Consider the following 15,913-nt stretch of genomic DNA (forward strand, 5'->3'; position numbering starts at 1 on the left):
GAAAATTTGCATGCGTGCCCCTGCCCCATTCTCAGGAGCTCTGTTAGATAGATCAGCACTGTCCAATAGAACATCTGACAGCCTAGAAATGTTCTATCACTGCACTGTCCAGAGGGTGGCCACCTGCCTCTCGGACACTTGGCTAGAGTCTGAGGAACTGAATTTTTCATTTTACTTTCATCGTTTTAAATTTAAATAATCACATGGAGCTAGTGGCTGACGTATTATACTGCACTTGTATGGATCACTGACAAGTTATAAAATGGCTGCACACAGAGCAGTGATAGGAAACAAGACGTGGAAAGCAGGAAAGAATATGCAAAGAACACTCAGTGCTGGGTGACCACCTGCCCAGTTTGACTGGGACTGTGGAGCATCGTGGGAATTTCAATGCTCCAAATGTGATGGTCCCATCAAACTGGAACCACTGGTCAACCCACTCAATGCCTAGGAGGAGCTATGAGAAGATTCTGAACAAGATCTAAAGAAGCTGAAGCAGGAGATGGAGCAGGAACAGTTGGGACAGGGCTTCCCAAGTGGTGCCAGTGATAACTTGCCTGCCAATGCAGGAGACATAAGAGATGCAGGAAGATCCCCGGGAGTAGGAAATGGCAACCCACTCCAGTATGCTTGCCTGGAGAATCCATGGACAGAGGATCCTGGCAGGCTACAGTCCATAGGGTCACAGAGAGTCAGACACGACTGAATCGACTTAGCACGGGACAGAGTGAAGATAAAAACACATGATGGATAGAAAGGAAGTCTTTGTCTTAGCAACCCTATGCTCCTCAGATTTCCATGCATCTACAGATTCCAACACCCGAGTTCTAGTGTAGAGATTTCAAATAAATGTGTATAACTTGCTTTTATACCTGCTTTTTCCCCCAATACACATGCTTTTATTTTACTCGTAGGTCTCTTGGTTGGGGAAATCAAGACCACAGCCTACTCAACTCTCTTTGATCTGTCATTTAAATTTACATTCTCATCGTATAATCTGTTAATCTTTCCAGTATCTCAGGGCAAGGCTGAATTAAATTCCCATATTGAATCCCAACATGAAAGGCATTTCTTTGTGAGCAGCTCAATATAATGTTCTTCTAAATGACATTTAAAATGTTCAGCTCAATAATGGAATGATAAAGAAGGGCACCCGGTGTTAGTACACATCAGTAAAAAGAACATTTTTTTATTAGTCAGAAGCCAAAAAGATAGAACAAGATAATTAAAAAAAGAAAAAGTTTATTCCTGCTAGACTGCCACGGGAGTATTATGACTCAAAATGTAATAGTCACTGAATTCCTCCAGGAATCTAACTTCTTAAAAAGACATCAGACATCAAAGTCTGAGTCATGCCACATTAACCACCAATGGCCAGAAAAGTTTGAATGCCACTGGAAAAGTTAAATATTAGACTTTCCCTGAAACATCTAAACTCAAAGAAGTAGGTATTGCAGTTGTCATACCGACTTGTGTGCATTTTTTACAGGCTTCCAAACCCATCTTTGCACCCTCCCCTTTCTGTTGCCATGGTAACCCAAATAAATACTCTCCTGAGATTCATTTCTCTCAGATGCCAATGCATCAGGTCAAACAGGCAGGCAAATACACACTGGCCCTAAACATTCTCACTGTCCAAGCAGCCACAAAGAGCTAGTCCTCTACATAGTCCATCATATTTTAACATGTTCAAAGCTACAGTTCCATTAGATTGGGAAAAAAGATATATTCTACACTTTGGTACTTCTCTTATTTGTTGAACCAACAAGAGAAATCCTTGAAAGAGGTGAAAAACAAGGAGCTAAAAGTAAGAAATTCTCCTAACATCCACTTCATCACTCTTGTGTTCACCAATAAGTCCTGAATGAAAGTTCTCAGTAGAATAAAGATAAATTCAAGAACTCTTGCTGTCTTACCTGCATATAGTACTGGCAGATGTGCTATTTAGTACTTAGAATTAGGGATTGGGGAGATGGTTGTAAGGGAGACAGGTATTACAAAAATCTTTTTTGAAGGAAAGCACCTGATTCATAGAAAATTGCAGGCATAATTCAAGAGGGAAAGCCTTAAGCCTTTTTGTCACTGAAGATACTACAGTTTAAAGCCTCTGGTTTGGTCACTCTCCTCTCCATATATGTTAAATATACATTGCATATGGTGCAAATAATTGTCAAGATAGGGCAGCCAGACAAGCAGCATTTCACAGTGACACTGTATATGCAATAGGAAACAAAGACATACTACCTGCATTCCCTAAAAATCTGTCTGTTAATTTTACCCGAAGATGAACAATATTTTGACCTCAAAACTACAAGGCACCTATTAAGAAAGGGTGGGTTGGACATTCTACTCTGGGACTTCTAGTAATAACAGCCCACGTCGTGAATACTTATACTCTCTGCCCCTTAGTTATGCCTTACCACAACCCTTTAAAAGTCGTTACCCCCACTTTCCAGATGAGGAAACTGGGAGAATTGGTATGGGGGGTTAAATCTCAGCTCGAATGTCTGGACTTGCTATGCCTCTGATCTACTGTCCTTGAGGGTCCCCAATGCACTTGGACAAATCAAACACTGACCCGAGATTTTCTACCTTCAAATGCCTCTGTATCACTATCTATCTTCTACTTCTCAATGCACACGCCCCCTCTCTTCCTCTCTCTCTCCCTCCTTCTTCCAGTATTCCTGAACAGCAGCGTCAGTGGTCAGATGTTCTCTGGAGAGTTACTGCTGCCAAGACAAGACATGACTCTTCTACCTACGCTGTGGTTCAGGCCAGAGCCAAAGCTCTCAGGAGCCAGAGACCATGGGCCAGAGAAAGTTTTCATTGAGGCCAGAAGAACAGTCAGAGGCTATGATCATCCTGGAGGGATGTCTCTGAGAAGCTGAGACCAGGAAGACACCAAGCAGCACATCTACACTTTCTATTTCAACATTATGCTTTCCCCAGAAATAGAAAAAGAGTGGACTGGCCACTCCCATATGTGTAGTCCAGGGCTTCCCAGGCAGCACTAGTGGTAAAGAACACAGCTGCCAATGCAGGAGAGCTAAGAAATGCGGGTTTGATCCCTGGGTTGGAAAGATCCCCTGGAGGAGGGCATGGCAATCCACACCAGTATCCTTGCCTAGAGAATCCCTTGGACACAGAAGCCTGGCAGGCTGCAGTTCATAGAGTCGCAAAGAGTCAGACACAACTGAAGCAACTTAGTAAGCACGCACACATGTAGTCAGGGACTCCAGTCAGATGTAAGGAGAGGGTGATTCCACCCCAGGGTTGGATAAAGCAGAAAGGAACGCTTTGAGCAGACAAATAACAAGTGCAATGAGATTAGAGGAATTCAAAGGGGGATGAATGAGAGCAGAGGAGAGTGAGCAAGCGTCAGTCCACATCTTGGTCCCTCTGCGCCTGCCCCTCCCAGGCTCCAGGTCCTCACCATGACCTCAGTGAGAGCTTGGCCATCCTCTCTGTTCACCAGTTCCTGAGCACTCACCCCCCCATTCTCTCCACAACAAGTTTAAACTGAGCTTGGTATTTTTGAGGGTCAGCGTGGGTATTTTTCAGGGATTTTTGAATACCATTAACCTTTTCTTATAAACCACTGTCTTTTTTCTTACTAGGAACTCTACGCTACCTATGCTGGAAAGACTTTAGTTTTGAAATGCCAGTTGGAGTTCTTAATGGCCATTGGTGCAAATGGGACTTAAACGTGAAGAAATTTGCCTTAAAGGCAGCTAACTTTCAGAGGGGAAGACATTTATTCTGTATACCAAGGAATATCTGTTTTCAACATCAAAGAGTTTACACACAGGCCTATCCCTCCCTCAAAGGACAGCCCAGAATCTTAGAAGCAGAGTCCTGGCCTGACTCACTCACGAGTGTTCCTCGCCTGTGGCACAAGACGTCTTGTCACCAGGACTCCGGGTTTCGGGTAACTGCCTCGTAAGTGGATTCGGCTCTTAATCTAGATTTCACATTTTCCACCTTCATTACAAATGATTTAATTTCTCAAGAATTAAATTATTTTCTAGAGTTCTTCTAAATTAAATGAAGAGTAAATAAAAAGGCCTTAGACAAAAACTGAGTAATTTTATTAGGAATATGATAAATGTGATAGGTTACAGTAGCCTGAAAATCCCATTATATGCAATTAAGGAGCTACATTAATATAATTGTAGACTTCCGAGCATTTCAGCTGAGCACATAGAGTATTTACAGACAATTGCATAGTAAGGGGGAAGATGCAAGCTGTGCGTCTAGCACACACGTGACTCACATTGTCAAATTAAACCCTGGTTGGGTTTCTCCTTGAGTTATTATCTCTACAAAGCTTAATTTTTTTTCTTTTCAAGGTGGGAAAATGCACAGGTATACAGACAAAATGTTTCCTATTAAGAATACAAAGTACAATGAAATTACTGATGCCATTAAAGTAATAGTCATTTTGAAAATATTATTTTCAGATCTGTAACTTTGACTAGAGCTTCACTGAACAAACAAATAAACAAAAAATCAAAGGCAAATTAATACTGTAAAGAGTATGTAAAGAAGACCAGATAATTTACTTTTACATTTATGAGGCCTCTGATATAAACACTGCATAAAAATGAGGCTAAAATTACAAAAAAGTCAACAAATGACATGATTTAAAATGTACTCAACTAGGCTGAAAGAAATCTGAGTTCAGAAATCTGAATTCGTACTCCACCTTGTTGGAAGTAAATTACATAATCTTGGGGAAAAAACATAAACTCTCTAGATCTCAGTTTCCTCAATTATAAAACTCTGTGGTTGAATTAGATAACCACAAGAGTCTCCCCAATCTCTAGAAATTAAGATGTTATCAAATTGCTAAAGCAGACCCTGCAGGTTAAGTACTTTTCAGCTATCAGACTGAATTACTAATTTGAATTTGAAAAAATTCTACATTTTTAAATACCTAAAATTTTATTCATTTAAGGTTCAGTTCAGTTCAGTCGCTCAGTCATGTCTGACTCTTTGCATCCCCACGAATTGCAGCACGCCAGGCCTCCCTGTCCATCAGCAACTCCCAGAGTTCACACAGACTCACCATCGAGTCAGTGATGCCATCCAGCCATCTCATCCTCTGTCATCCCCTTTTCCTCCTGCCCCCAATCCCTCCCAGCATCAGAGTCTTTTCCAATGAGTCAACCCTTAGCATGAGGTGGCCAAAGTACTAGAGTTTCAGCTTTAGCATCAGTCCTTCCAAAGAACACCCAGGACTGATCTCCTTCAGAATGGACTGGTTGGATCTCCTTGCAGTCCAAGGGACTCTCAAGAGTCTTCTCCAACACCACAGTTCAAAAGCATCAGTTCTTCGGCACTCAGCCTTCTTCACAGTCCAACTCTCACATCCATACATGACCACAGGAAAAACCATAGCCTTGACTAGACAGACCTTTGTTGACAAAGTAATGCCTCTGCTTTTGAATATGCTGTCTAAGTTGGTCATAACTTTTCTTCCAAGGAATAAGCGTCTTTTAATTTCATGGCTGCAGTCACCATCTGCAGTGATTTTGGAGCCCCCCAAAATAAAGTCTGACACTGTTTCCACTGTTTCCCCATCTATTTCCCATGAAGTGATGGGACCAGATGCCATGATCTTCATTTTCTGAATGTTGAGATTTAAGCCAACTTTTTCACTCTCCTCTTTCACTTTCATCAAGAGGCTTTTTAGTTCCTCTTCACTTTCTGCCATAAGGGTGGTGTCATCTGCATATCTGATGTTATTGATATTTCTCCCGGCAATCTTCATTCCAGCTTGTGCTTCTTCCAGCCCAGCGTTTCTCATGATGTACTCTGCATAGAAGTTAAATAAGCAGGGTGACAATATACAGCCTTGACGTACTCGTTTTCCTATTTGGAACCAGTCTGTTGTTCTATGTCCAGTTCTAACTGTTGCTTCCTGACCTGCATATTGGTTTCTCAAGAGGCAGGTCAGGTGGTCTGGTAGGGGAATAATATGGACCAGACACCTTCAATGTATCAAGAAATGTGATAGCCACTTCCACATATACTACATATATTTGCATATGGATACACTTTATTGGGGGACAAAATTATAAACTGGAGGTTGTACAGGGCTAAATTGACATTCTTTCTCAGGTGGCACAGTGGTAAAGAAACCGCCTGCCAATGCAGAGACTAGAGTTTGATCTCTTGGTAGGGAAGATTCCTGGAGAAGGAAATGACAACCCACTTCAGTATGCTTGCCAGGAAAATCCCATGGACAGAGGAGCCTGGCAGGTTACAGTCAATGGGGTCACAAAAACTCGGCCAAAACTGAGCATTCAGTTCAGTTCAGTCACTCAGCCGTGTCCGACACTGCAACCCCATGGACTACAGCACGCCAGGCCTCCCTGTCCATCAGCAACTCCCAGAGTTTACTCAACTTCATGTCCATTTAGTTGGTGATGCCATCCAACCATCTCATCCTCTGTTGTCCCCTTCTGCTCCCGCCTGCAATCTTGCCAGCATCAGGGTCTTCTCCAATGAGTCAGTTCTTCACATCAGGTGGCCAAAGTATTGGAATTTCAGCTTCAGCATCAGTCCTTCCAATGAATATTAAGGACTGATTTCCTTTAGGATGGACTGGTTGGATCTCCTTGCAGTCCAAGGGACTCTCAAGAGTCTTCTTCAACACCGCAGTTCAAAAGCATCAATTCTTTGGCACTCAGCTTTCTTTGTAGGCCAACTCACATCCATACATGACTACTGGAAAAACCATAGCTTTGACTAGATGGACCTTAATTGGCAAAGTAATGTCTCTGCTTTTCAATATGCTGTCTAGGTTGATGATAACTTTTCTTCCAAGGAGCAAGCATCTTTTAATTTCATGGCTGAAGTCACCATCTGCAGTGATTTTGGAGGCCCCCCAAATAAAGTCTGTCACTGTTTCCATTGTTTTCCCATTTGACATGAAGTGATGGGACCAGATACCATAATCTTAGTTTTTTGGATGTTGAATGTTAAGCCAACAAGAAGTTGGCTTCTTCACACTTCTTTTTCACTTTCATCAAGAGGCTCTTTAGTTCCTCTTCGCTTTCTGCCATAAGGGTGGTGTCATCTGCATATCTGAAGTTATTGATATTTCTCCTGGAAATCTTGATTCTGGCTATGCTTCATCCAGTCCAGCATTTCTCATGATGTACTCTGCATAGAAGTTAAATAAGCAGGATGACAATATACAGCCTCTAGGTACTCCTATCTGGATTTGGAATCAGTCTGTTGTTCCATGTCCAGTTCTAACTGTTGCCTCTTGACCTGCATACAGATTTCTCAGGAAGCAGGTCTGGTGGTCTGGTATTCCCATCTCTTTAAGAATTTTCCACAGTTTGTTGTGATCCACACAGTCAAAGGCTTTGGAATAGTCAATAAAGCAGAAATAGATGTTTTTCTAGAACTCTCTTGGTTTTTTGATGATCCAATGGATGTTGGCAATTTGATCTCTGGTTCCTCTGCCTTTCTAAATCCAGCTTGAACACCCTGGAAGTTCATGGTTCAAATACTGTTGAAGCCTGGCTTGGAGGATTTTGAGCATTACTTTGCTAGTATGTAAGATGAGTGTAACTGTGGTAGTTTGAACATTCTTTGGCATTGCCTTTATTTGGGATTGGAATGAAAACTGACCTTTTCCAGTCCCGTGGCCACTGCTGAGTTTTCCAAATTTGTTGGCATATTGAATGCAGCACTTTCACAGCATCATCTTTTAGGATTTGAAACAGCTCAACTGGAAATCTATCACCTCCACTAGCTTTGTTCCTAGTGATGCTTCCTAAGGCCCACTTGAGTTTGCAATCCAGGATGTCTGACCTTACATGAGTGATCACACCTTTGTGATTATCTGGGTTGTGAAGATCTTTTTTGTAATGTTCTTCTCTGTATTCTTGCTACCTCTTCTTAATAACTTCTGCTTCTGTTAGGTCCATAACATTTCTGTCCTTTATTGTGCCCATCTTTGCATGAAATGTTCCCTTGGTATCTCTAATTTTCTTGAAGAGATCTCCAGTCTTTCCCATTCTATTGTTTTTCTCTATTTTTTTGCACTGATCACTGAGGAAGCTTTTCTTATGTCTCCTTCCTATTCTTTGGAACTCTGCAATCAAATGGGTATATCTTTCCTTTTCTCCTTTGCCTTTAGCTTCTCTTCTTTTCACAGCTATTTGTAAGGCCTCCTCAGATAAACATTTTGCCTTTTTGCATTTCTTTTTCTTGGGGTGATGGTCTTGATAGCTGCCTCCTGTACAATGTCACAAACCTCTGTCTATAGTTCTTCAGGCACTTTATCAGATCTAATCCCTTGAATCTATTTGTCACGTCCACTGTATAATCATAAGGGATTTGATTTAGGTCATACCTGAATGGTCTAGTGGTTTTCCCTACTTTCTTCAATATAAGTTTAACTTGGCAATAAGGAGCTCATGATCTGAGCCACAGTCAGCTCCCGGTCTTGCTTTTGCTGACTGTATAGAGCTTCTCCATCTTTGGCTGCAAAGAGTATAATCAATCTGATTTCAGTGTTAACCATCTGATGATGTCCATGTGTAGAGTCTTCTCTTGTGTTGTTAGAAGAGGGTGTTTGCTATGACCAGTGTGTTCTCTTGGCAAAACTCTATTAGCCTTTGCCCTGCTTCATTCTGTACTCCAAGGCCAAATTTGCCTGTTTCTCCAGGTATTTCTTGACTTCCTACTTTTGCATTCCAGTCCCCTGTAATGAAAAGGACATCTTTCGGGGGTGTTAGTTCTAGAAGGTTTTGTAGGTCTTCATAGAACCATTCAACTTCAACTTCTTCAGCATTACTGGTCAGGGCATACATTTGAGTTACTGTGATATTGAGTGGTTTTCCTTGGAAATGAACAGAGATCATCCTGTTGTTTTTGAGATTGCATCCAAGTACTGCACTTCAGACTCTTTTGTTGACTATGATGGCCACTCCATTTCTTCTAAGGCATTCTTGCCCACAGTAGTAGATATAATGGTCATCTGAGTTAAATTCACCCATTCCAGTCCATTTTAGTTCACTGATTCCTAGGATGTCAACATTCACTCTTGCCATCTCCTGTTTGACCACTTCCAATTTGCCTTGATTCATGGACCTCACATTCCAGGTTCCTATGCAATATTGCTCTTTACAGCATCGGACCTTGCTTCCATCACCAGTCACATCCACAGCTGGGCTGTTTTTGCTTTGGCTCCATCCCTTCATTCTTTCTGGAGTTATTTCCCCACTGATCTCCAAAAGCATATTGGGCACCTACTGACCTCGGGAGTTCATCTTTCAGTGTCCTATCTTTTTGCTTTTTCATACTGTTCATAGAGTTCTCAAGGCAAGAATACTGAAGTGGTTTGCCATTTCCTTCTCCAGTGGACCATGTTTTGTCAGAACTCTCCACCATGACCCATCTGTCTTGGGTGGCCCTACATGGCATGGCTCATAGTTTCATTGAGTTAGACAAAGCTGAGCAAACATGCACCAATTTTACATTATAAGTACTTAAAATCATCTTAAAGTCATTTAACTTTATATATATATATATATATATATTTATATATACACACACACACACATACATACATGTCTAAGATCATGGTCATGATCATAGCAAGCAGGCATCATTCCAAAGCCTTTTTTTTTTTTTTTTTTTGTCCACACTATATGGCATAGTTCCTGATAAAGGATCTAACCCACAGCCTTCAGATTGGAAGCTTGGCATCTTAACCACCAGACTGCCAAGAAAGTCCCCTAAAGCCTCTTTTTGACTACCGGATGCTGCACTGAGTACACTGGGTCCTTAACCCTCAGAAGAAGCCTACAGATAAGGTCCTATGACTGTCTCCATTTTACAGATGCACTAAGTAGGCCACAGAGAATCTTGGCAATTTGCCCAAGGCCACCTAGCCAGCATGCGCAGGAGCCAGGACTTGAACTCAGGTCAGACTCTGTGTCTAAAGCAAGGCACAAACTGGTTTCCACATGGACTCATAGAAGAAGTTATTCCCTTCTTCCCATTGCCCTCTAATCATTCAAGACGTCAGAGTGAAGTGGATATGTAATAAACACCCTCTACCTAACTTCCCCTGCCAAATTCACAAAGAATATCTAACCGATCCAGCCATCTTCCCCACTGCTGGCCCTGTGTAATGGAAAACAAATGTTCTTGCTAAAGGGCTTGGATGGAAGCTATCAACAGAAATGAAATCTCAAATGATAACTGTCCAGAACCACATGGCAATACATTATCACTCATACAGTTCATGGAACATTCATTCATTTTCTTTAACATCAACTTTAACTTTGCAAGAGGAGAGCTGTGTTATAAAACTGCAAAAAAAAAAAAAAGGAATCAAAAAATCGGAAAATGTTGATATGATTGTCTATCTAGTGAAAGGGAGACAATCGGCAGTGAAATAATTGGTACATTTTCCCACTGCATTATGTTTCTCAAAACATGTTACTGTGGGAGGAGATTAGCTTCCCCTTTCTTCAGGAAGAAAATGACTTGTCTCCTATAGTGAATAGTACTGTCATTCTGAAAGCTGACAAATGCTAACAACCTTTGGAGGTGCAGTGGGCCAGCACGTAAAAAACAAATAAAATAAAATGAAGAATCCAGTAACCAAAGAAAGAAAGGTCATGAAGGGAAATAACAGGATAGGATCCCTTAAACACACACACACACACAAAAGTACTGGAACCTGACTTAAATCTGCCTCATGTTAAAAATAACAGACTCGTTCCCTAAAACGGAAGGAAACAGAAACAAGTCATTCCACATTAAAACCATTTCAGTTAGTTTACTTCCTTATGTTAGGCTCCGTAGCACCAAATCAAATATAATGGATTCTATCCTGTTTTGCTAAAAATATAGTTGCACAAGGAAGACAATTAGTAGAGCCAGCCACAGATGTTCAAAATAATCATGTCCAGAGTCAGAGATGGGCTCATTGGCAGAGGTGACACCTGCTCCATGATGTACCTGCTGTAGCCTTGGTCCCCATGATCCTGCTGGGATTAGAGTAAGATTGGTAACAGAGAAAAATGGACAAAGACCACAGGATGATGCTTTGTAAGTCAGGTTCCTGAGAGGCAGTTTTGACAGAACTAAGATTTTGGCAGATGGCAGCAGTCAAGAGAAACTCTGGCCAATCCTGGTCTCCCTTCTTCCTGTCAGAAGAGGCTCCCAATAATGAGCTCCCATTTTATGGCAAATAGATTGGGGAAGCAGTGGAAACAGTGGCTGACTTTATTTGGGGGGGCTCCAAAATCACTGCAGATGGTGACTGCAGCCATGAAATTAAGAGACGCTTACTCCTTGGAAGGAAAGATATGACCAGCTTAGACAACATATTGAAAAGTAGAGACATTACTTTGCCAACAAAGGCCCATCTAGTCCAGGCTATGGTTTTTCCAGTGGTTATGTATGGATGTGAGAGTTGGACTATAAAGAAAGCTGAGCACCAAAGAATTGATGCTTTTGAACTGTGGTGGTGGAGAAGACTCTTGAGAGTCCCTTGGACTGCAAGGAGATCCAACCAGTCCATCCTAAAGGAGACCAGCCCTGGGTGTTCTTTGGAAGGACTGATGTTGAAGCTGAAACTCCAATACTTGGGCCACCTGATGCGAAGAGCTGACTCATTTGAAAAGACCCTGATGCTGGGAAAGATTGAGGGCAAGAGAAGGGGATGACAGAGGAAGAGACAGTTGGATGGCATCACTGACTCAATGGACATGAGATTGGGTAAACTCTGGGATTTGGTGATGGACAGGAAGGCCTGGCGTTCTGCGGTCCATGGGGTCACAAAGAGTTGAACATGACTGAGCAACTGAACTGAACTGATGGCATTATTTCCTTTCTGATATTTTATTCACCAAATAAAATCCTGCAATTGACAAAATTCATATTTTTGTCCATCAAGATAGAATATTTACATTCTTGTCATCCTATGTATATTCCCAACTAATAATTATAGTCATAAAATTGGGGGAGAGAGGTACTGCTAAAAACCAAAGTGTACCTTAGAGTAAAAGTGTTTGCCTTAAACAATAACAAAACACTGTTCTGTACTTTATGGACATTTAGATGTTATGAACAGAAGGGTCTTCAACAGATGTCTGAAAGTCTGCATAAGAAATAGAGTTCTTCACAAGTAACCACAGCAGTATGCATGACTACTATCTGCTGGGCTCTTGCTGTGAACTGTGCACTATACTATGTATTTCACATATGTGAAGCTATTTGCTCTTTACCATTCATGCAGGAGAACCCAGTTCAATTTGTATGTTGGGAAGATCTCCTGGAGAAGGGATAGGCTGCTCACTCCAGTATTCTTGGGCTTTCCTGGTGGCTCAGCTGGTAAAGAATCTGCCTACAATAGAGACCAGCATTCTGCATTAAATCCCTGGTTTGGGAAGATCTCCTGAAGAAGGGAACAGATACTCACTCCAGTATTCTGACATGGAGAATTCCATGGACTGTATAGTTCAGTCAGTTCAGTTTAGTTGCTCAGTCATGTCTAACCCTTTGCGATCCCATGGACTGAAGCATGCCAGGCTTCCCTGTCCATCACCAACTCCCAGAGCTTGCTCAAACTCATGTCCATTGAGTCGGTGATGCCATCCAACCATCTCATCCTCTGTTGTCCCCTTTTCTTCTTGCCTTCAATCTTGCCCAGCATCAGGGTCTTCTCCAATGAGTCAGTTCTTTGCATCAGGTGGCAAAAGTATTGGAATTTCAGCTTCAACATCAGTCTTTCCAATGATTTCATTTAGGATGGACTGGTTGGATCTCCTTGCAGACCAAGGGACTCTGAAGAGTCTTCTCCAACACCACAGTTCAAAAGCATCAATTCTTCGGTGCTCAGCTTTCTTTATAATCCAACTCTCACATTCATACATGACCACTGGAAAAACCATAGCTTTGACTAGATGGACCTTTGTTGGCAAAATAATGTCTCTGCTTTTTAATATGCTGTCTAGGTTGGTCATAACTTTCCTTCCAAGGAGCAAGCATCTTTTAATATCATGGCTGCAGTCATCATCTGCAATGATTTTGGAGCCCAAAAATGTTGAGATTTAAGCCAACTTCTTCACTCTCCTCTTTCACTTTCATCAAGAGGCTCTTTAGTTCGCATATCTGAGGTTATTGATATTTCTCCTGGAAATCTTGATTCCGGCTTGTGCTTCATATAGTCCAGCATTTCTCATGATGTACTCTGCATATAAGTTAAATAAGCAGGGTGACAATATACAGCCTTGATGTACTCCTATCCGGATTTGGAACCAGTCTGTTGTTCCATGTCCAGTTCTAACTGTTGCCTCTTGACCTGCATACAGATTTTTCAAGAGGCAGGTCAGGTGGTCTGGTATTACCATCTCTTTAAGAATTTTCCACAGTTTGTTGTGACCCACACAGTCAAAGACTTTGGCATAGTCAATAAAGCAGAAGTAGATATTTTTCTGGAATGCTATTGCTTTTTTGATGATCCAACGGATGTTGACAATTTGATCTCTGGTTCCCCTGCGTTTTCTAAATCCAGCTTGAACACCTGGAAGTTCATGGTTCACATACTGTTGAAGCCTGGCTTGGAGGATTTTGAGCATTACTTTGCTAGTGTGTGAGATGAGTGCAATTGTGTGGTAGTTTGAACATTCTTTGGCATTGCCTTTATTTGGGATTGGAATGAAAACTGACCTTTTCCAGTCCTGTGGCCACTGCTGAGTTTTCCAAATTTGCTGGCATATTGAGTGCAGCACTTTCACAGTATCATCTTTTAGGATTTGAAATAGCTCAACCGGAATTCCATCAGCTCCACTAGTTACAGTCCATGGGGTCGCAGAGTCATACATGACTCAGCAACTTTTACTTCACTTCACTTCACCATTCTATGAAAAGTACTATTGTTATCCTTATTGTGTAAATGAAGAAACCAAGGATTACAGAATCTGAATAATTACTCAAGATGGTAAGTGTTCAAGTTTAGATTATTAGGTGATTTTTTATTGAAGCTAAACACTGTGAATTTTGCAGTTTTAGATTGTGGATATTGTTGCATTGTTTTCTAGAGCTGTGTTCTGGAATGTAGTTAAGATACTTGGGTGAAATTGTTTCAGCCTTTGCTTTTAAGCTTTGCTAGGTAAGACCAAAGTAGTGTTCAGTCAAGGGCTAAGTATTCTTCACTTCTGAGAAAAATGCTACAGGATACCCTATCTGCAGCCACATGAATTATGAAGTTTTATACTCTGACTGGTGGGAAGAGGAACTGGTCCCAGTCTGCAAGAACTCCTCATATTACCCTTTTAATCTTTTCAGAGGGTTCTTCCCCCACCGTTGGCAGTTTCCTTGCATCAGTGTGCTGATCAACCCTCAGTCAAAGACTCAAGGGGGACCCTCTGCAGATATCCAGAGCTCTCTCCGTGACCTCTCATCTGTAAATTCTGGATTCTCAGCTCTGTCTTCTTAACTCAGGGAGACTACCCTATTCTAGCTGGGTCCCCCTTCCCTGCACCTTAGCTTGTAAACTCTCAAGGCAGTCAGTAGCAATGATGATAGGACTCACCTCGTTCGCTTCCCATGTCTCAGCGATCATTGTCCTTCATGGCATGATGTCTTAGAAACTGTCCAATGTCATTTATGTTGTCTAGTTTTCTATTTGTTCAGGAAGGAAGGTAAATCTAGCCCTTATCACTCCATCTAGGCCAGAGGCAGGTATTCTCAAGCTCGCTAAGCAGTCAGGTTTCAGAACCTGAGACCCTAACTGTTACCCTGGTTTTTATAAAGCAATCAGTTGGGATAAGAGAGGTTAATTGAAGAACTAATGAACATACCATAAAAAATGAAGTTTTCTTCCTCATAATACAATTTTTCCCTAAAATACCATTATTTGTATAGTGATATTAGAAAAAGCACAGAAGAAATAGATTTAGATCCTCTGTGGGTTAAATATTTTCTGCTAGGCTCAACTATCACATTTTCCTCTGAGGTAATGCACATATTTTCTGGGGACATTAGGCCTGAGAGATCATCCATAGAAGTTTCAGGAAAACTGCTTGAAGCATTCTTTATGTTCATGAACCTCACATCATTAGCGGCATAGAGCACTACTGAGGTGGGGTTTACTGATGTCTCTCACCATCAAATGACATTTGAGCACTGCAGACATATCTCACTTTACCCAACACATCTGTTCCTAAAGAGCTGTGCTTAAGTCATATTTGAGTCAACTGAATAATTTCAAATGTGCCAGTGAAGTTTATCCTTTAAAACAATAATAAGCTCTTTTGGGAATTGAATCAATGCCTACTTATATGCTAGGTAGCATCGCAGTTAAGGGTTCAGGGTTAGGAGACTGGTGGACCTAAGCTTAAACCCCTGATTCCTAGCTGTGAGATCTTGGCGAATCATTTAAATTCATCAAAGCCCCAGATTCTTCTTCCATAAAATGAGGATGATGAGAATACTTACTTCTTGATAGGTACGACATTGTTGGGAGGACTTTGGTGAGCCAATCCCAGTAAAAATGCTTAGTCAAGGTCTGTTTCTTAGCACTAAATAAAAGTTAATGGGAGAATGGATACATGTATATGTATGGCTGATTGGCTTTGCTATCCACCTGAAATGATTCCATTGCTAATTGGCTATACTCCAATATAAATTAAAAGGTTTAAAAAGTTAATTATCATTAGATCTCTTATATAGAAAAATGCAAAATTAATACAATGAGAGAAAATGAGAAATAAGTTGTCATCTCTAGTTAAAAGCCTTTTGAGGAATATGATGGGTGTTTGTTTAAGTGTAATGAAAGTTGGACTACCCAACAATTTCTTAGAAGAGTTTTATAATTAAAACATTTCACCCTGGTATCATTCTCTTTAAATATTGATTTATTTAATGTCAT

The sequence above is a fragment of the Oryx dammah genome, unplaced genomic scaffold (genome assembly GCF_014754425.2).
Source record: "Oryx dammah isolate SB20612 unplaced genomic scaffold, SCBI_Odam_1.1 HiC_scaffold_29, whole genome shotgun sequence".
NCBI classification, from domain to species: Eukaryota; Metazoa; Chordata; class Mammalia; order Artiodactyla; family Bovidae; genus Oryx; species Oryx dammah.